Here is a 21,108-nt window from a genome sequence, read left to right as displayed (position 1 = left end):
GGCAACACAAACCCAGTAAGCCAGGGAAGTACGGCACAAAAATCTAGGCAGCCTGTGATGCAACAACCAGCTACGCCTGGAATCTACAGATTTACACAGGCAAAGCTGCGAGTGGATCCCTGAGGGAAACCAAGGAGAACGCGTGGTCCTCCATATGACTGCTGGACTTCAGGCTCACAATATCACTTGGGACTATTTCTTTACCAGCTGTGGCCTCAGACAAGAACTTCTCAGGAGGAGACTTACCATGGTGGGCACAGTGAAGAAAAATAAAGCTGAGCTGAGGACAGGGCTCCTCTGACACTTTCCTCAAAGTTTGCTTTTACAGACACCACCACTGTTGTCTCATGTTTCTATTAAAGTTCTATTGCTGAAAAAATACTTTTTGAGCCTTTTTCTAGAAGTAAATATATATAACAGCATATATAACACCATAGATGTTATTATAGTTAATAATATTAAAATTAAAAAATCAATAAAGCAAATGTATTTTACAGATGTGTTCTAATACCCCTCAGTAATAGTCAGGTAACACAACAACCTTTTAATTATTTATATAATTCTCTTGAGCTTCATTTTATCATTTTTTTAAATTGAAATCGAGGGATGAATAAAAAAGACTGAGAGGCCCACACCAATAATATTAAAACCAACATTTTCATGGATAAGGAAGCCTAACAAGGGAACCAAGAGATGAGAATCAAATTGGATGATGGATAATTGTTTTTACTGTATTTTACAGCTGATTTAAGACATGAGTCAAAACCGGCCCATGAACATAAGAGGTGGTAACAGAAAGCTAACACAAGAGGAAGGTTAAAGGAAAATATTGTGAATGTTCATTAGAAAATAAGAGTAAAAAAGATGAAGAAACTAACAGAGTGAAGTTTAGTTTCAATGTGAGAGGAGGCCCAAAAGAAAGCAGCTAATTCATCTTCATTAGTTCACGTTATAGCTGGGAGTTGATCTGATTAGCACACATCACATCATTACATGATGGGATGCTGAGAGGTTTAAAGCTAATCTGCCTCATAGGTTAGTTTGAGCTGGAATTCAGCAGCTAGATTCATGTAACAGTAAATAGAGGAAAGTTACAGAATAACTGAAGTTACAGTATGATTTTGTAAAGTCTAAACATTGTTTAAGATGGATATAAAATGCTCTGATAAAGTATTGTGGTGTACCGTGGTGAAGTTGGTTTGATATTGGTTTGAAAAAAAAGACACCATATTTCCTTATTGTGAATATCTGTCGAATATCCAATATCAAACCAACTTCACCACGGTCTTTTGCGGCAGCTGCAGCAGCAACATTTCCGGAAAGGTACTGGCTTGATTAAATTAATTCTGGACTCTATTTCCGACCACATGAAGACCTCGGGACACTTCGGTTTGGCTTTAGGGACCCTCTACTCACTACCACGTAAGTGTTATGTTGTTTGGAGCTGTAGAAGAGGTATAAAAATAGCGTTTTGTAGCGGTGACATCATATGCCCCTCTGACTTCCAGGCTAATGACTTTTGGCTAAAAACGGTCAAATCGAAATTCTCAAAACACATCCGAATGACATGATTTTGATGTCAACTCAACGTATGTACTCCCAACATCCCGTAAATTGATCTAAAGTGCATTTTACTCTGGATTATCCCTTTAAATACACCTTGAGGACTCGTTTTTGCAATTGTATATGCAGTTCATGGAGATGTTATTTTACGGGATGTGGATGGTTACAACGTGGGATGCCGCCCGCCTAAGAACATATGCGGAGAATACAAGAGCACTATAGTCCCCGAAATGTGGCGGTAAATAACGTCCTCTGCTCGGAGGCTGAGGAGCATCACTGCCCTCCAGTGGTCACTGTCAGTAACTACAACTCCTCACATACATTTATACTGATGTTCTCACCAACATTACTCCTCTTATTGCAGTATTTTGGCACTAATGTTCATCAGTCTGATAATGAGTGTCAACAGAGAGATAACTGACTGATATGAACTGACGGTGAGAAAAAGTCTGCCATCACACTCGGATGCAGATGTGGTTCCAAGAACATCTGTGTTAGTTGAGACAACAGCTGTTCAGAGTTAGACATCAAAATGTTTAATATGTTAAAGTCATCGTCAAACAACATGTTGCAGTGCACAAGTTTCCTAAAGCTGTCCAATAATCAATAAGAATAACAATTAATAATCAAATCACAATCCAAGTTTTTTCTGATAAAGCAAACAAACGTTAACAACATCGAAACAACAAATCCTTCCTTCTTCCCTTCTTTCAGTGGATTCTTCCTTCCTTCCACTTATCCTCTCTCCATCCTTCCCCCTCCTTTAATCCATCTTTCTATCCCTTGCTCTTTTTTCCTTCCTTCTTCACTCATTGCAGATGTTTATTTATAATTTAGCTATTTCAAGCAAAAAAAAAAAAATCAGTTATCCTCCTGTCACTTTGTGTTATTCAGTCATTTGAGTCTCCTCAGCCAGCTGCTGCTCTTCATCATCATCATCATCATCATCATCATCATCATCATCAGTGGGGCATCAAGTTCACCTAAAGAAACCCAGCTGCACACACACAAACACACACACAGAGAAACACACACACACAGTATGAGGTGAAATGTTCAAGCTGAAAAGTGAGGAAACATTAAATTATACAAAATTTGAATGGAGTTTGGTTTGAGCTGCTGACACTTGAACTCAACTCTACTTAAAACCTAAAGATGCTTCAGCTTCTTCTCTTATTTTATCCCAAATCTGGGCTCTGAATTCTCCCTGTAAACTTAAGCCTGGTTTATAGTCGGTAACGCAAGACGCAACGCAAGACGCGACGCAAGCCCTTGCGCGGTTGCAAGCCCCCCCTTGCGTGTTTGCGTGTGTCACCTCAATTTTCTAAACTTTACGCAAGACGCAAGACCCGAGCAGAGCTATAGAGTAGCCACTCTGGACGCGAGCACAAGCCACTATCTAGTCCAGCCGGCTAGCTGCTAGCATGGCCCTATTCCAGCCACGTGATTGGTTCAGCGCGGCGCAACTCTCGTTCTCATTGGCTGTTCGTGTTGTCTGTCAAAAGATGGACGAATGGAATCTATGGAAAAGTATATGACCATGTTTCATATCTCTATCGAGGAAAAGTTATTCATCGATAGCTATCGTTATCGTTTTATCTCCCAGCCCTATCTGCACATGTACAGATATACAGTTATTCATTCTATGAAAATACTATCTGTAATAAACGTTCAATTAAAAAAACAAAAAAAACAAGCCACTATTTACATCACATCCGGCGGCGTGTTGATCTTCCGGTTTCATCCCCTAATAAAATACCGCTGTTTTCAAACGCCAAGGTAGAAAGCGAAGAAAAAGAAGAAAAAGCATGAATCCCATAGAATCCACTCGAAGAGAGACTTGCCGAAGAGGTCCTGGCGGTGAATTTCCTTTTATTGTAGTAAGCTTTTCATTGAAAAAACCCGCTACTCCACCTACTGTCCTGGCGGTGAATTGCCACGCAGCACACGCAACCGCCGGCAAAGCAAAGTGAAGCATAAACGTCTCGAGCCATTAACGCAAGAGAAAGACGCAAGCGCAAGGGCAGTTAAAAGAAGTATAACTCAGCCTTAACTTCAGCTTTGTCATTTTTTCAGTTAAATTCACTCTTTGTACTGTAAAAAAGCTCTTTCCAACAGCACTTTTATTTTAGATGGTTTTATCATTTATATTCAGCCTGATTTTATATTTTTAAATGAGACGTGTGTAGCAGTCACAGTGCCGTGTTGGATTAAGAAGCCTTGCAGCCTCTGAAGATACCAACATTCCTGTGGGGGGATGGATCTGGATAAAAACCAGATCTTCATTTTTTCCACAAAGGAGAGAGAGACAGAAAACTGCCTAAGTTACAACGACCTTCGGCCCTTTGAAAGCTTTTGGGGAGTGGAACTAGCAACAGACACTTGCCATAAATTGGAATAAGCTCAAATGAACAAAGAACCTTTCTTTTGGAAAAGTGTCTTATCTGGACCAATAAATCGAAGTTGACACTCTAACCCCATTTTCCCAGATAAGGAACCAGATGGCTTAACACGAACTGAAAAGACTTTACTAAATACCCACTTTTAGTCGAATCTTAAAACTGTATTGAATGTGTTTGATAACCTTATTCAAGTTTTTCAGGTTTCCAGCTTGATCACAAGACGCATATAGAGACAATTTGTACGATTCTGGCTTAAATATTGACGGAGAACTGATCTTGTTGGAAAATGACCAACCCGCCTATGGAACCACATTTCCCCCTAGTGGTCTGTAGTGTTGAACATTTAAATCCCCACAGACCCAATAAAATGGACAAGATATATGCAACAATACAACTTCTAACGATGTCCCTTCGGTATCTATTTGTTATTGTTTGGTATCTCCATTGTTAACACAGAAAATTAACATTGTGTCATTCGCTATTCATATGTCATGACTTTACAGATATTCATCTGAATTTTGAGACTCATAATCATCTGTATCATGTGTTATTTGATGTCTTTATATCACAAGTCTGTTATATCTTTAATCTGCATATCTTAACAAGTTGTGGTGTTTTCAGAATCACCGAGACAAATGTTCTATGAGACGGGAGTAATGGAGAAATAGAGTTTCTTTGTTTATCCAGAAATCCCCACATAAATGCTGAGCAGATCGCCTTACACAGAGACACCCAGGAAGACGTCACCACAGTTCAGGCATATCATTGGCTGAAGGAGCAGTGTAAGCTTACGTTATGCTCCGCCTCCGCGAGTCAAACCACGGACCCCGCGAATCCAGACTCAGTTAAGAGTTGATTTGTTCTTCAGTTGTTCAGTTTTTTCAGATTTGGAGAGATTTGGAGAGATTTGAAGAGAGCGGAAAGATGAGAGGATGAGCTGTGCAGAAGACGACAGGAGGGAGGAAGAAGATGGCAGAAGGACCCAAGGAAAGACGAGAAAGAAAGACCCGAACAAAGAAGCAGAATGAAGTAGTCTGAAGATACACGCTTTCTGTGTTTTGTTCGTCCATCGTCATCCATGTCCTTTTTACGTCGCACGTTCTAACCTCCGCTGTTGCATGCCATCACAGTTTTTCCTACCAAGAAAGCCAACTCCAAGCAACCTTTTATTAATCTTCTGTGAACTTAAGTTCACTTCATCAGAGGAATCAGCAACAGACCAACTCTGACACTCGGACGAGTTTAATCATCCTGCACAGTGAAGTCAACACCAGCGTTCCCGTCCAGGCAGCTGCTGAGAAGTCCGCTGAAGTCCGCCCCAACCAAGGAAGGCCCTGAGAGCGGACCCCGCGTGGCCACCACCTGCCGTGTTCCGAGCTGACTAAACAGAACTTCAGTAACCTAAGGCCGACCCGTTTTTCACCTTAAAGTGGGTTTGATGGATGTTTCGAGACTTATTAGAATGATAAATTAATCCAAGATGTCAGTCTTTAGCTTCAAATAGTAAGCCAACCTAAACTATTTGAATAAATCCAGTATCCCTCCATTCCCATAATTTTATTTTATAAAAGTGTTTTATATAATCACCCATATTCAATGCATCTCCTGTTTGTTTAAGGTTCATGTCTTTGATCATATCATTTTAATAAATAGTTCATATATCTATATATGTGTTATAATCACAGATTGTGTCGTATGCTTTCTTTACGTAATGTTTGTCCAACCAAACGAGAACTTTCATGAAAGTAGCGAGATATGAGACTGATTTTTAATTGAAACATTAATTTAACATACCAGGATCATAAGATTTTGTGTTTTCCTTCATTCGAAGGTGGTGCCCCTACATTCGAGGTTTAAGGTTTATTGAGACTGTGAGAACGTCTGATAAATTCTTATATTTGATACATATATAAATGCCCAATATCGCTACACGTGGCTGAAATCTGGAGATAATTCTAAGGTTTCTGAACTATACCCTCCTAGTTCTGATAGTTTGAACCAACCCAGATTATGTGGCAGAGTGGATTTTTAGATGTTTTTGATTCTCTTGATTTCTCTACATAAATATTGTAACTTGTGACATTCACATACCATGATGGGAATCTCAACCCTTTTATATTAAAAGTTCAAACCTTGTAGATCTGTCAACCCATCACCACGACTACGACAAGTGGACATTACTATAACTCATTTTCTGGTGAGACTGGACTGCAAATTCACAACAAAAGTCCTCTTTAAAGAAAAAATAAACAAATTAAAATCAAGTCAAATTTGATTAAATTATAATCCAATTCAATCCAGTTTAATAATATTCATAAAAACTCCTGTTCTTTCAGAAAGCTGTCAAGTCTCTCAGCTGGAAAGGAAACTAATACATTTCAAACAGAAACAGTGAGATCAGATATAGATCAACAAACCTGCTAACAACATGAGCTGGACCCAGAACTGCAGACATTTCAACAGTCATCAATACTCTTCTCTCTGAAACTCTCATTTCAGACGACATCGAAAAGGCTCTGCCCATGGATACCATGCAGCATTCCTGTGCTCAACCTGAAGTGTAGTGTGTGTTTATTGTGTCTGTGGTTCAATATCATTCTATTCTGACACCATTAATAGATGTGGAAAAAAAAAAAAAAGCCTTCACATGGGTACTGCCGTGATGTGGCGTGGGGGCTTACTGCCTGTGTAACCTTATGCCCCTTTTCCACCGCCGAGCTAGCCCTACTCTACTCGGTTCGATATAGCGCGACACTACACGGCACGGCACGGCACCAGTACCACGACCTCTTCCACCCAAACCGTGACCTGGAAGTGGGCGGAGTCGGCCCGTTCACCACTAACGTGACGTCGGTTTCAGGTGACTACAAAGTGTCACGCCGCGGTTAGTCAAAAGTAAACACAACGATGGAGTGTAATGTGTAATGCAGTTGACAATTCATATTGTTTAGTTAAACCAAGCTCTTTATTAAAAAAGACAGTACAAAAGTAAACAGCAGGAGTCGTCTCAGATACAGGCGTCGACACCAGTGTTGGTGCTGGTGGAATGCAGATAGCAGCTGTTGCCTCAGCTGCAGATTGCGATGGTGTGTACTTATTACACACCAAGTCATTTACTGTGTTTTTACAAGGCTTAGTAGGAAGCTTATAATAAGCTGTTTTATATGCTAAGTCATAGTTAGCTTTGAAGGCCCACAGGCACTGCTGGGATTTGAACCCAGGATCTCCTGTGTACTAGACAGGCACTTTGACCAACTAAGCCACAGCGCCACATAGTTCATAGAACTGATGGAAGAATAAAGAGCAGGAACTGGATCCACTTTAGGAAACAAGGTCCAGAGACTCTCCCAAAACTAACTGTGACTTCTAAAAAACATTTTAATGAAGTCTGACCAAAGAACAGACTCACAATAACCATGATGCTCATTTAAAGGTCCATCATTTGATGAAGACCAACAATGTAAAGCATTCAGTAGAACCCTGCTAACTACCAGTTTCCTCATGCTAAGTCATAGATAGCTCTGAAGCTCTACAAGCACTGTTGGGATTTGAACCCAGTATCTCCTGTTAACGAGACAGGCACTTTTACCAACTAAGCCACAGCACCACATGGTTCATAAAACTGATGAAGGAATAAAGAGCAGGAACAGGATCCACTTCAGGAAGTGGTTTTTGTGATTTATTTCCAATATTAATGTGATCTCTGCATAAATCAGGGCTTGATGTTATTCAAATTATCTCCATATGTGAAAACATTGGATTAAGTCCCAGTTAAATCTTCTGTAACTGAAGAATATTTAAAGCCATGAGATGAAGTGCCTCCAAGTACAGACTGCTTTGGAAGTCCAGCACTCCTGAAGCACTTCTGTAAACAGTTATGGCACCATGTTGACGTACATAATAACACCTTAAGGCAACACTGGGATTTGAACCCAGGATCTCCTGTTTACAAAACAGGCACTTTGACCAACTAAGCCACAGCACCACATGTTTCACAAAACTGATGAAAGAATAAAGAGCAGGAACTGGAACCCAGTTCAATCTTCTGTAACTCAAGAATAACTAAAGCCATGAGATGGTTGTGGTTGTGTTCTGGAAAGAAGATGAGTTGAGTAGGCTAGTCAGTTGTGAAAGGACACCAGAGTGCACGATTCCAGCTGAGAGGATCAGTGGTATGTGACGTCACACCTCTGTGTTGCTAGTTGAATCTTTTTTGGTTTCCTCTTGCATGTTCATTTACGATGCTTCTATTTATCCATGCTCTCCCAGAGGAGTGTGTTACAATCCCACTTCTGACTCAATTTGTTGCGACTCCAAAATCACTTTCCGTGAGCAACAAAATTTGGGAAAACTTACCTCATACTTTGGCGTCCGGAACACTAGTGAATAGGTATGGTTCCAGTTTCCGTAGTGTAGTGGTTATCACATTCGCCTCACACGCGAAAGGTCCTCAGTTCGAAACTGGGCGGAAACATTACTTGCTCCTCCATTATTTATTTCATCCTTGTGTGAAGATGTATGACTGCACGTTAATGATAGCAACATCAACATATTCATAATTATGGATAGGAGGGGAGCCTCATCTGCTATTGTTGACATGTAAAGTCAATTTTTTCAGGTTTTAAAAAGATTTTCCGATGCTGTTGTTTGAAACGGACTTTGGCAAACCCCTAGCTGCTGAGCGAAAATGGCAACCTTCCATCAAGGAATCGAACCCTGTTCCTCCGCTTGACAGGCGGATTCTAACCTTTGACCATTGAAGAAGATACAGAATGTGTTGCTTGACTGTCGTGCCAATTCTGAGAATACAAGCTGTAAGAGTATCACTGAAAAATTGACAAAAAAAAATCACGTTGCTAAAATCCTTCCATTGTCAAGCATTTGCATGACTGAGAGCGTAAATTGACTGTGGAAGGGGTTCCATGGTGTAAAGGTCAGCACTCTGGACTTTGAATCCAGTGATCCGAGTTCAAATCTCAGTGGAACCTTCAGGTGTGTGCTGTCATGGTTGTGTTCTGGAAAGAAGATGAGTTGAGTAGGCTAGTCAGTTGTGAAAGGACACCAGAGTGCACGATTCCAGCTGAGAGGATCTGTGGTATGTGACGTCACACCTCTGTGTTAATAGTTGAATCTTTTTTGGTTTCCTCTTGCATGTTCATTTACGATGCTTCTATTTATCCATGCTCTCCCAGAGGAGTGTGTTACAATCCCACTTCTGACTCAATTTGTTGCAACTCCACAATCACTTTCCGTGAGCAACAAAATTTGGGAAAACTTACCTCATTCTTTGGCGTCCGGAACACTAGTGAATAGGCATGGTTCCAGTTTCCGTAGTGTAGTGGTTATCACATTCGCCTCACACGCGAAAGGTCCTCAGTTCGAAACTGGGCGGAAACATTACTTGCTCCTCCTTTATTTATTTCATCCTTGTTTGAAGATGTATGACTGCACGTTAATGATAGCAACATCAACATATTCATAATAATGGATAGGAGGGGAGCCTCATCTGCTATTCTTGACATGTAAAGTACATTTTTTCAGGTTTTAAAAAGATTTTCAGATGCTGTTGTTTGAAACGGACTTTGGCAAACCCCTAGCTGCTGAGCGAAAATGGCAACCTTCCATCAAGGAATCGAACCCTGTTCCTCCGCTTGACAGGCGGATTCTAACCTTTGACCATTGAAGAAGATACAGAATGTGTTGCTTGACTGTCGGGCCAATTCTGAGAATACAAGCTGTAAGAGTATCACTGAAAAATTGACAAAAAAAATCACGTTGCTAAAATCCTTCCATTGTCGAGCATTTGCATGACTGAGAGCGTAAACTGACTGTGGAAGGGGTTCTATGGTGTAAAGGTCAGCACTCTGGACTCTGAATCCAGTGATCCGAGTTCAAATCTCGGTGGAACCTTCAGGTGTGTGCTGTCATGGTTGTGTTCTGGAAAGAAGATGAGTTTAGTAGGCTAGTCAGTTGTGACAGGACACCAGAGTGCACGATTCCAGCTGAGAGGATCTGTGGTTTGTGACGTCACACCTCTGTGTTGCTAGTTGAATCTTTTTTGGTTTCCTCTTGCATATTCATTTACGATGCTTCTATTTATCCATGCTCTCCCAGAGGAGTGTGTTACAATCCCACTTCTGACTCAATTTGTTGCGACTCCACAAACTCTTTCCGCGAGCAACAAAATTTGGGAAAACTTACCTCATTCTTTGGCTTCCGGATCACTAGTGAATAGGCATGGGTTCAGTTTCCGTAGTGTAGTGGTTATCACGTTCGCCTAACACGCGAAAGGTCCTCAGTTCGAAACTGGGCAGAAACATTACTTGCTCCTCCATTATTTATTTCATCCTTGTGGGAAGATGTATGACTGCACAATAATGATAGCAACATCAACATATTCATGATTATGGATAGGAGGGGAGCCTCATCTGCTATTCTTGACATGTAAAGTCAATTTTTTCAGGTTTTAAAAAGATTTTCCGATGCTGTTGTTTGAAACGAACTTTGGCAAACCCCTAGCTGCTGAGCGAAAATGGCAACCTTCCATCAAGGAATCGAACCCTGTTCCTCCGCTTGACAGGCGGATTCTAACCTTTGACCATTGAAGAAGATACAGAATGTGTTGCTTGACTGTCGGGCCAATTCTGAGAATACAAGCTGTAAGAGTATCACTGAAAAATTGACAAAAAAAATCACGTTGCTAAAATCCTTCCATTGTCGAGCATTTGCATGACTGAGAGCGTAAACTGACTGTGGAAGGGGTTCTATGGTGTAAAGGTCAGCACTCTGGACTCTGAATCCAGTGATCCGAGTTCAAATCTCGGTGGAACCTTCAGGTGTGTGCTGTCATGGTTGTGTTCTGGAAAGAAGATGAGTTTAGTAGGCTAGTCAGTTGTGACAGGACACCAGAGTGCACGATTCCAGCTGAGAGGATCTGTGGTTTGTGACGTCACACCTCTGTGTTGCTAGTTGAATCTTTTTTGGTTTCCTCTTGCATATTCATTTACGATGCTTCTATTTATCCATGCTCTCCCAGAGGAGTGTGTTACAATCCCACTTCTGACTCAATTTGTTGCGACTCCACAAACTCTTTCCGCGAGCAACAAAATTTGGGAAAACTTACCTCATTCTTTGGCTTCCGGATCACTAGTGAATAGGCATGGGTTCAGTTTCCGTAGTGTAGTGGTTATCACGTTCGCCTAACACGCGAAAGGTCCTCAGTTCGAAACTGGGCAGAAACATTACTTGCTCCTCCATTATTTATTTCATCCTTGTGGGAAGATGTATGACTGCACAATAATGATAGCAACATCAACATATTCATGATTATGGATAGGAGGGGAGCCTCATCTGCTATTCTTGACATGTAAAGTCAATTTTTTCAGGTTTTAAAAAGATTTTCCGATGCTGTTGTTTGAAACGAACTTTGGCAAACCCCTAGCTGCTGAGCGAAAATGGCAACCTTCCATCAAGGAATCGAACCCTGTTCCTCCGCTTGACAGGCGGATTCTAACCTTTGACCATTGAAGAAGATACAGAATGTGTTGCTTGACTGTCGTGCCAATTCTGAGAATACAAGCTGTAAGAGTATCACTGAAAAATTGACAAAAAAAATCACGTTGCTAAAATCCTTCCATTGTCGAGCATTTGCATGACTGAGAGCGTAAACTGACTGTGGAAGGGGTTCTATGGTGTAAAGGTCAGCACTCTGGACTCTGAATCCAGTGATCCGAGTTCAAATCTCAGTGGAACCTTCAGGTGTGTGCTGTCATGGTTGTGTTCTGGAAAGAAGATGAGTTTAGTAGGCTAGTCAGTTGTGAAAGGACACCAGAGTGCACGATTCCAGCTGAGAGGATCTGTGGTATGTGACATCACACCTCTTTGTTGCTAGTTGAATCTTTTTTGGTTTCCTCTTGCATATTCATTTACGATGCTTCTATTTATCCATGCTCTCCCAGAGGAGTGTGTTACAATCCCACTTCTGACTCAATTTGTTGCGACTCCACAAACTCTTTCCGCGAGCAACAAAATTTGGGAAAACTTACCTCATTCTTTGGCTTCCGGATCACTAGTGAATAGGCATGGGTTCAGTTTCCGTAGTGTAGTGGTTATCACGTTCGCCTAACACGCGAAAGGTCCTCAGTTCGAAACTGGGCCGAAACATTACTTGCTCCTCCATTATTTATTTCATCCTTGTGGGAAGATGTATGACTGCACAATAATGATAGCAACATCAACATATTCATAATTATGGATAGGAGGGGAGCCTCATCTGCTATTCTTGACATGTAAAGTCAATTTTTTCAGGTTTTAAAAAGATTTTCCGATGCTGTTGTTTGAAACGAACTTTGGCAAACCCCTAGCTGCTGAGCGAAAATGGCAACCTTCCATCAAGGAATCGAACCCTGTTCCTCCGCTTGACAGGCGGATTCTAACCTTTGACCATTGAAGAAGATACAGAATGTGTTGCTTGACTGTCGTGCCAATTCTGAGAATACAAGCTGTAAGAGTATCACTGAAAAATTGACAAAAAAAATCACGTTGCTAAAATCCTTCCATTGTCAAGCATTTGCATGACTGAGAGCGTAAATTGACTGTGGAAGGGGTTCCATGGTGTAAAGGTCAGCCCTCTGGACTCTGAATCCAGTGATCCCAGTTCAAATCTCAGTGGAACCTTCAGGTGTGTGCTGTCATGGTTGTGTTCTGGAAAGAAGATGAGTTGAGTAGGCTAGTCAGTTGTGAAAGGACACCAGAGTGCACGATTCCAGCTGAGAGGATCAGTGGTATGTGACGTCACACCTCTGTGTTGCTAGTTGAATCTTTTTTGGTTTCCTCTTGCATATTCATTTACGATGCTTCTATTTATCCATGCTCTCCCAGAGGAGTGTGTTACAATCCCACTTCTGACTCAATTTGTTGCGACTCCAAAATCACTTTCCGTGAGCAACAAAATTTGGGAAAACTTACCTCATTCTTTGGCTTCCGGAACACTAGTGAATAGGCATGGTTCCAGTTTCTGTAGTGTAGTGGTTATCACATTCGCCTAACACACGAAAGGTCCTCAGTTGGAAACTGGGCGGAAACATTACTTGCTCCTCCTTTATTTATTTCACCCTTGTGTGAAGATGTATGACTGCACGTTAATGATAGCAACATCAACATATTCATAATTATGGATAGGAGGGGAGCCTCATCTGCTATTCTTGACATGTAAAGTCAATTTTTTCAGGTTTTAAAAAGATTTTCCGATGCTGTTATTTGAAACGGACTTTGGCAAACCCCTAGCTGCTGAGCGAAAATGGCAACCTTCCATCAAGGAATCGAACCCTGTTCCTCCGCTTGACAGGCGGATTCTAACCTTTGACCATTGAAGAAGATACAGAATGTGTTGCTTGACTGTCGTGCCAATTCTGAGAATACAAGCTGTAAGAGTATCACTGAAAAATTTACAAAAAAACACGTTGCTAAAATCCTTCCATTGTCGAGCATTTGCATGACTGAGAGCGTAAATTGACTGTGGAAGGGGTTCCATGGTGTAAAGGTCAGCACTCTGGACTCTGAATCCAGTGATCCGAGTTCAAATCTCGGTGGAACCTTCAGGTGTGTGCTGTCCAGGGGCGTATCTAGACATTTTGGGGCCCTAGGCAAAATATAGACATGGGGCCCTCATTTTTTAAATACACACATAAAACAAATTACCATCCCAATACCCTTACTTTAAATTGAGATTAAAGAATCGCAATAAACCAATACTGCACTGCCACTAACAATGGTATCAACTCTCCACAGTAAAATTAGTTTCAGATTTCTCCAGCATTTGCCAAAATTAGATGTTTATTATTCAGATCAAACGAGAGAGAGCACGAGAGAGAGAGTGATTAGAATTTCCATGACACAAGTAAGTTACATGTGAAAATCAAATAATCTTTTCACTGCCAGAGATACAAAATGTTCTTTTGCTTAACAGAACTAAAATACAAAATGGACATGAGTAAAACCACCATTTACATTTACCAATGAAAGGACCAACGAAAAGATTTTGTGTGTGGACAGGAATAACAGTGGTTCAGTGTTTGCTTTGAAAGCAAAATCAAGCCATAGGAATGATTTAGAAATTTGAGGACTTCCCAGCACTTTACAAAATTCCAGCATTATCCTAGAAGTAAAGCCCTCCCTCAAAGGCCTGCCTGCCAAAGTATTTTGTGAGTGCATGTGTACAGAATAACAACAATATATCAACAAGTAAATTGGGGATTTTTTAAAAGGCTTAGACAGGCTGGATATAGATAGTTAGAGCAAGCAACCTCTCCCCACACCTCTCTCTCTCTCTCTCTCGTGCCGGCGCAGTCCAAACGCGCATGGTGCACGAGTTATTGTATTGCCTGCACGCTCTCACTCGCATTGAAAAAAAAAAAAAAAAAAAAAAAACACTCCCTCGCACTGGGATGGCAGACCCCTTTTCAGGGGTGGCGGCTGCCACCCCGTGCCGCCCTGGTAGTTTCGCGCGTCTGAGAGTTTCTCACAGTCTGTTACTACGGTAACTGACCGTGAGGTTAAGTTACCTCCCTTTGTGAAACGGAAAACTCAGGGTTTCCCTCATTTCAGGGTTAACCAACTCAGAGTTTTCACTAAACCTGCTTCGTGAAACGGACCTCTGATCAATCATGGTGCATTATAAATAAATATAGCTTTAGAAATAAATATCCAAGTCAAGTATGTTTTGTCTCTTTCTCTCTATCTTCTTTTTCTCTGTCTGTATCCCTGTTACTCTTCATCTGTGTCCCTGGTTTGCCTTCAAGCTCCTCTGCTTCACACCTGTCTCACTCATCTCTTCTTCATGTGCTTTTCCTGCCCTTTATCAGGTCTCATTCTCTCATTTTTTCAGCAGTGCATCTGCAATTCTTTTGTTCTCTGTCCGTTTCTTTCATTTAGCATTACCACTATCATAACTCCGCTTCATTTTTCACCGAGTCACACACAGTTCCCTCGCTTTGATTTGAAATCATGTTATGTCGCACATTGCTACGTCATCATATTCTGGACTAGTCCAATGCACAATGGATGGGGGCATGTGTGCTTGGACAATTATTATTTAGGCATTAGTTCGGTGTTATGCTGATATGTCTGGGTTTTTTTTCATAGAAAAATGTTTTTTTACTTTACATAAGTAACAAATTAACATTGTTTTGCCCCTATGAAAGACAGATTTGGTTGGGGCCCTAGGCAAATGCCTAGGTTTGCCTAATGGGAGTTACACCACTGGTAGTGACATTCTTAACACAGCCATGATGTTAAAAGTGGTTATCAATAGAGGTTCTGTGGCTCACCTTGTGATAGGCGCCGATAAATCTCTGAGTTCCGAAACACTCGGGAGTCGTGGACCGAGCCGGGCCACTTTGCCACAACATTACTGATCAAATAGTCAGCATTGCAGACCATCTGAAATGATAAGATGTTAAACCAATTAATGCACATCACAGGCAATGTACAGTGTTCATTAATTAACTTTATCAAAAGTCATGTTCACCTGTACATTGATGCTGTGGAAGTTTTTCCTTTTCACAAAATCCCCCTCATGGCCACCTGAGGGGGATTTTATTTTGATGTGTGTGCAGTCCACTGCATCAATGACAATGGGGAAACCTGTAATACGATGCAATGAGTATCTTACTCTGAATGTTAACATTGTAATTGTAACTGTAATTTAAAAAAAAAAAAAATTCTTACCTGCAATCCTATAGAACTTGATGTCACAGAGTCTTCTATGCCCAGGGAAGGAGATGAAGATGCTTGCAAGTCCTTTATTTGCGTTTTTTATTTCACTGCTAAAACAGTACAGCCAATGTGTGGGCAGGCACATTCTTAATAAAAAGTTGCTGCCATGTCCATTTTGGTTGCTTGCTTGCGCTTGACTCAGAGCACGGATCTCGAAAACACATGAGAAGCTATACAGAATCATACGCGGCGGACAGCACAGCTTTATGCCAATTACGCACACAGGCTCCACACCTCCACACGCATCGCGTCTACAATCATAACTCATCAGGGGAAATCACATTTTGCCAATATTTTAGAGACCCCCCAACATTTCCCAAATCATGTTTTCAGGGGGGTCTCTTGTCAGTTTCAGGGGGTCTCGGATCCCCCGAGTCCCCCGTAGTTCACTACCTAATTGTGATAATTTCAGTGGAGTGGTGAGTGTGATTTGTGCACTACTTACGCATTCAGGCGGTCAGCAATGGTTTGCCACGCTTGCTCCCTTTGTTTTTTAACTGTGGCAGTATTTCCTTTTTGTTTTATTTTCTCCGTCACCTCTTCATATACTTCCATTAATAATTATTGCTCAGCTGGGGAGAAATACGCCGCCCTTGTTGCCATGGTGAATCAGTGAATCTATGACCGATCGTGGGGTCTATTTAAGAAAGCCGTGTGCAGCACTTATCCAGGATCGCTTTCAGCTGGCTTAATGAATCCGTGTCTGCTCATCCTGGATTGGCCTTTGTGCTACCAACTAAGCCTGGGCGCCCATGTTTTGGATTCCTTGAACCTGGCTAAGTAATTCATCCTGGATGTCTAAATCCTACTTTTGTGCAACGCGCCCCTGCACAGATTGATCTCTGAAGACACAACTCCTTCCTCTCACATATTTCGAAGACTGACCATTTCTAACAAACAAACAAAAAAGCTTTTTCTTGATCGTCATATCTTAGGTCTCTCTCAGGAGTTGAAGTCCTTCATGAAAATGATGATTTGTAACAGTTGAACGTCAAAGATGAAAAAACATGTATGTCGTTGTCGTGGCCGAGAGGTTAAGGCGATCCATCGGGGTCTCCCCGCGCAGGTTCGAGTCCTGCCGACAACGATAACATTATTGACTCAGGGTTGCGAAAAGTTAACCTGGAAAGAAGCACAAGTTCCTTGGACCATTTGATTAAACAAAACAAAGACCAGATAACATGTTGATCACATGAACTCTTGCACAGATTGATCTCTGAAGACACAGCTTCTTCCTCTGACCCATTTTGAAAGATTGACCATTTCTAACAAACAAACAAAAAAGCTTTTTCTTGATCGCCATAACTTAGGTCTGTCTCAGGAGTTGAAGTCCTTCATGAAAATGATGATTTGTAACCGTTGAATGTCAAAGGTGAACACGAGTGTTTGTCGTTGTTGTGGCCGAGAGGTTAAGGCGAAGGATTAGAAATCCATTGGGGTCTCCCCGCGTAGGTTGATATCCTGCCGACAACGATAACTTTACTGACTCAGGGTTATTGAAAATTAACCTGGAAAGAATCACAAGTTCCTTGGACCATTTGATTAAACAAAACAAAGGCCAGATCACATGTTGATCACATGAACTCCTGCACAGATTGATCTCTGAAGACACAGTTCCTTCTTCTGACCCATTTTGAAAGATTGACCATTTCTAACAAACAAAAAAAGAGCTTTTTCTTGATCGCCATATCTTAGGTCTGTCTCAGGAGTTGAAGTCCTTCATGAAAATGATGATTTGTAACCGTTGAATGTCAAAGGTGAACACAAGTGTATGTCGTTGTCGTGGCCGAGAGGTTAAGGCGATGGATTAGAAATCCATTGGGGTCTCCCCGCGTAGGTTCGAGTCCTGCCGACAACGATAAAATTATTGACTCAGGGTTGCGAAAAGTTAACCTGGAAAGAAGCACAAGGTCCTTTGAAAATTTGATGAAACAAAACAGAGGGCAGATGTGTCTTTGATCACATGAACTTCTGCACAGATTGATCTCTGAAGACACAGCTTCTTCCTCTGACCCATTTTGAAAGATTGACCATTTCTAACAAACAAACAAAAAAGCTTTTTCTTGATCGCCATAACTTAGGTCTGTCTCAGGAGTTGAAGTCCTTCATGAAAATGATAATTTGTAACCGTTGAATGTCAAAGGTGAACACGAGTGTATGTCGTTGTCGTGGCCGAGAGGTTAAGGCGATTAATTTGAAATCCATTGGGGTCTCCCCGCGTAGGTTTGAGTCCTGCCGACAACGATAACATTATTGACTCAGGGTTGCTTAAAGTTAACCCCGGAAAGAAGCACAAGTTCCTTGGACCATTTGATTAAACAAAACAAAGGCCAGATAGCATTGTGATCACATGAACTCTTGCACAGATTGATCTCTGAAGACACAGCTCCTTCCTCTGACCCATTTTGAAAGATTGACCATTTCTAACAAACAAACAAAAAAGCTTTTTCTTTATCGTCATAACTTAGGTCTGTCTCAGGAGTTGAAGTCCTTCATGAAAATGATGATTTGTAACCGTTGAATGTCAAAGATGAACATACATGTATGTCGTTGTCGTGGCCGAGAGGTTAAGGGGATGGATTAGAAATCCATTGGGGTCTCCCCGCGCAGGTTAGAGTCCTGCCGACAACGATAACATTATTGACTCAGGGTTGCTTAAAGTTAACCCCGGAAAGAAGCACAAGTTCCTTGGACCATTTGATTAAACAAAACAAAGGCCAGATAACATGTTGATCACATGAACTCTTGCACAGATTGATCTCTGAAGACACAGCTCCTTACTCTGACCCATTTTGGAAGATTGACCATTTCTAACAAACAAACAAAAAAGCTTTTTCTTGTTAGCCATAACTTAGGTCTGTCTCAGGAGTTGAAGTCCTTCATGAAAATGATGATTTGTAACCGTTGAATGTCAAAGATGAACATACATGTATGTCGTTGTCGTGGCCGAGAGGTTAAGGGGATGGATTAGAAATCCATTGGGGTCTCCCCGCGTAGGTTCGAGTCCTGCCGACAACGATAACATTATTGACTCAAGGTTGCGAAAAGTTAACCTGGAAAGAAGCACAAGTTCCTTTCACCATTTGATGAAACGAAACAGAGGGCAGACGTGTCTTTGATCACATGAACTTCTGCACAGATGGATCTCTGAAGAGACAGCTCCTTCCTCTGACCCATTTTGAAAGATTGACCATTTCTAACAAACAAACAAAAAAGCTTTTTCTTGTTAGCCATAACTTAGGTCTGTCTCAGGAGTTGAAGTCCTTCATGAAAATGATAATTTGTAACCGATGAATGTCAAAGGTGAACACGAGTGCATGTCGTTGTCGTGGCCGAGAGGTTAAGGCGATGGATTTGAAATCCATTGGGGTCTCCGAGCGTAGGTTCAGGTACTGCCGACAACGATAACTTTACTGACTCAGGGTTGCGAAAAGTTAACCTGGAAAGAAGCACAAGTTCATTAGACTATTTGATGAAACGAAACAGAGGGCAGACGTGTCGTTGATCATATGAACTCTTGTACAGATTGATCTCTGAAGACACAGCTTTTTCCTCTTACCCATTTTGAAAGATTGACCATTTCTAACAAACAAACAAAAAAGCTTTTTCTTGTTAGCCATAACTTAGGTCTGTCTCAGGAGTTGAAGTCCTTCATGAAAATGATGATTTGTAACCGTTGAACGTCAAAGATGAACATACATGTATGTTGTTGTCGTGGCCGAGAGGTTAAGGCGATGGATTAGAAATCCATTGGGGTCTCCCCGCGCAGGTTGGAGTCCTGCCGACAACGATAACATTATTGAAAATAAGCTTTTTATTGATCGCCATATCTTAAGTCTGTCTCAGGAGTTGAATTCCTTCATGAAAATGATGATTTGTAACCGTTGAATGTCAAAGGTGAACACTAGTGTATGTCGTTGTCGTGGCCGAGAGGTTAAGGCGATGGATTAGAAATCCATTGGGGTCTCCCCGCGTAGGTTCAAATCCTGCCGACAACGATAACACTATTGACTCAGGGTTGCGAAAAGTTAACTTCAGACTTTTGCTGCACAACGCCTCTTGGTGTAAAATGCAGTGAAAGTTCCAGAATACCTGGTCTGGGTTAGCCTCTCGTACCTTTTCTCTCAACTTGACGACCTCTCCGGCCTTTCTTCCTACCGTGGAAGGTGCGCCATCCGTAGCCACACTGACAGCGCGACTCCAGTCCACCTCCAGATTGTCAAGGGCCCCGACAAGGCTAACAAACACGTCATTAGCTGTAGTTGTGCCTGTCATGGGTACCACGGAAACAAACTCCTCCGTGACATTCAAGGCAGCATCCACTCCGCGAATAAATATCGCCAACTGAGCCGTATCAGTCACATCAGTGCTCTCGTCAAGAGCAATGGAGAACGCGACGAAGGATTTAATCTTTTCTTTAAGTTGGCTATGCAAGTCGCTGGAGAGCTCTTCCACTCTCTCGGTCATTGTTGGTCGGGATAAGCTGATGTTCGCAAGAGCTTGTCGATTTTCTGAACACACTAGCTCGGCTTCCTTTATCATGCAGGTCCTCACGAATTCGCCCTCAGAGAAAGGCTTGGAAGCTTTGGCTATCTCCCATGCGATGACATAGGTCGCCTTCACTGCCCATAAACAGAAATAAAATGTTAAGTTAGTATTGAGAATGAGGAGTCCCGGTCGGCCATGTTGGCAGGAGACGCTGTTGGTTGCCAGGGGCAACGCCATCAGAACTTAACGGAGGCGCGCCGAGACAGAAATCCCCATTCGAAAACAGCTGCAGTTAACGTAAAAATAAGAATTTGAGAAGATATACAATTAAAACGAACCTTCATATGTCTCTCGGCATTTCGAGAAAGCCGCTTGCTGTTTTTGGAGGGATGAGGCTAGCTCGTTGAGCTTTTGTGTCCTACGTTGCCCTGTGTAGTCGTTGTACTTCTCCTGATGGGTCTCGTAATGTTGTCTGATGTTGTACTCCTTTGGCACAGCCACTTGTTGCGAACAAATTAAACACACTGGTTTGCCCCTCACTTCCCAAAAGAAATACTTTTCTTTCCATTTCTCCTGAAAGATTCTACATTCAGAGTCAACCTTCCGCTTTTTAGACAACATCCTTCCTGACTGATGTCGCGCGACTCGTCAGTCAGTACCTTAGACAGTGCACGCGCTGCCGGTCTCCGTTGCAGCGCGTGCACTGGTCTCTGTCCAAGGTCCTGAGACCGGCACGCGCGAGGGACAAACTGTTGGATTACGTGGAAATTAATTAAATGAAAATTATACTTAAAACCATTAACACTCTGGGGTCTAATGCCCACCGGTGGGCATTTTTGACACATCTCCAAAAACACATCTGTAACTCTGTGAGTTTTTG

General features: G+C 41.8%; 15 non-coding genes across 15 annotated transcripts; 13 read left to right on the top strand and 2 right to left on the bottom strand.

Moving 5' to 3' along the window:
• Positions 1–7,161: 7,161 nt before the first annotated feature.
• trnat-agu (transfer RNA threonine (anticodon AGU)) lies at positions 7,162–7,235 on the bottom strand. The gene has a single exon. It is a non-coding gene; the product is annotated as a tRNA-Thr (tRNA).
• Positions 7,236–7,876: 641 nt separating this feature from the next.
• On the bottom strand, positions 7,877–7,950 carry trnat-ugu (transfer RNA threonine (anticodon UGU)). Its single transcript has one exon. It is a non-coding gene; the product is annotated as a tRNA-Thr (tRNA).
• A 416-nt stretch (positions 7,951–8,366) lies between these two features.
• On the top strand, positions 8,367–8,439 carry trnav-cac (transfer RNA valine (anticodon CAC)). The gene has a single exon. It is a non-coding gene; the product is annotated as a tRNA-Val (tRNA).
• Positions 8,440–8,881: 442 nt separating this feature from the next.
• trnaq-uug (transfer RNA glutamine (anticodon UUG)) lies at positions 8,882–8,953 on the top strand. Its single transcript has one exon. It is a non-coding gene; the product is annotated as a tRNA-Gln (tRNA).
• Positions 8,954–9,289: 336 nt separating this feature from the next.
• On the top strand, positions 9,290–9,362 carry trnav-cac (transfer RNA valine (anticodon CAC)). The gene has a single exon. It is a non-coding gene; the product is annotated as a tRNA-Val (tRNA).
• A 441-nt stretch (positions 9,363–9,803) lies between these two features.
• Positions 9,804–9,875, top strand: trnaq-cug (transfer RNA glutamine (anticodon CUG)). Its single transcript has one exon. It is a non-coding gene; the product is annotated as a tRNA-Gln (tRNA).
• Positions 9,876–10,211: 336 nt separating this feature from the next.
• trnav-aac (transfer RNA valine (anticodon AAC)) lies at positions 10,212–10,284 on the top strand. Its single transcript has one exon. It is a non-coding gene; the product is annotated as a tRNA-Val (tRNA).
• Positions 10,285–10,725: 441 nt separating this feature from the next.
• On the top strand, positions 10,726–10,797 carry trnaq-cug (transfer RNA glutamine (anticodon CUG)). Its single transcript has one exon. It is a non-coding gene; the product is annotated as a tRNA-Gln (tRNA).
• A 336-nt stretch (positions 10,798–11,133) lies between these two features.
• On the top strand, positions 11,134–11,206 carry trnav-aac (transfer RNA valine (anticodon AAC)). Its single transcript has one exon. It is a non-coding gene; the product is annotated as a tRNA-Val (tRNA).
• Positions 11,207–13,489: 2,283 nt separating this feature from the next.
• trnaq-cug (transfer RNA glutamine (anticodon CUG)) lies at positions 13,490–13,561 on the top strand. Its single transcript has one exon. It is a non-coding gene; the product is annotated as a tRNA-Gln (tRNA).
• A 3,955-nt stretch (positions 13,562–17,516) lies between these two features.
• trnas-aga (transfer RNA serine (anticodon AGA)) lies at positions 17,517–17,598 on the top strand. Its single transcript has one exon. It is a non-coding gene; the product is annotated as a tRNA-Ser (tRNA).
• Positions 17,599–17,902: 304 nt separating this feature from the next.
• trnas-uga (transfer RNA serine (anticodon UGA)) lies at positions 17,903–17,984 on the top strand. Its single transcript has one exon. It is a non-coding gene; the product is annotated as a tRNA-Ser (tRNA).
• Positions 17,985–18,676: 692 nt separating this feature from the next.
• On the top strand, positions 18,677–18,758 carry trnas-aga (transfer RNA serine (anticodon AGA)). The gene has a single exon. It is a non-coding gene; the product is annotated as a tRNA-Ser (tRNA).
• A 690-nt stretch (positions 18,759–19,448) lies between these two features.
• On the top strand, positions 19,449–19,530 carry trnas-aga (transfer RNA serine (anticodon AGA)). The gene has a single exon. It is a non-coding gene; the product is annotated as a tRNA-Ser (tRNA).
• Positions 19,531–19,656: 126 nt separating this feature from the next.
• On the top strand, positions 19,657–19,738 carry trnas-aga (transfer RNA serine (anticodon AGA)). Its single transcript has one exon. It is a non-coding gene; the product is annotated as a tRNA-Ser (tRNA).
• Positions 19,739–21,108: the final 1,370 nt, after the last annotated feature.

This window comes from Odontesthes bonariensis, chromosome 11 (genome assembly GCF_027942865.1).
Source record: "Odontesthes bonariensis isolate fOdoBon6 chromosome 11, fOdoBon6.hap1, whole genome shotgun sequence".
Taxonomy (NCBI): domain Eukaryota; kingdom Metazoa; phylum Chordata; class Actinopteri; order Atheriniformes; family Atherinopsidae; genus Odontesthes; species Odontesthes bonariensis.
Note: the sequence above shows the minus strand (reverse complement) of the source record. Positions and strands in the feature narration are given on the sequence as shown.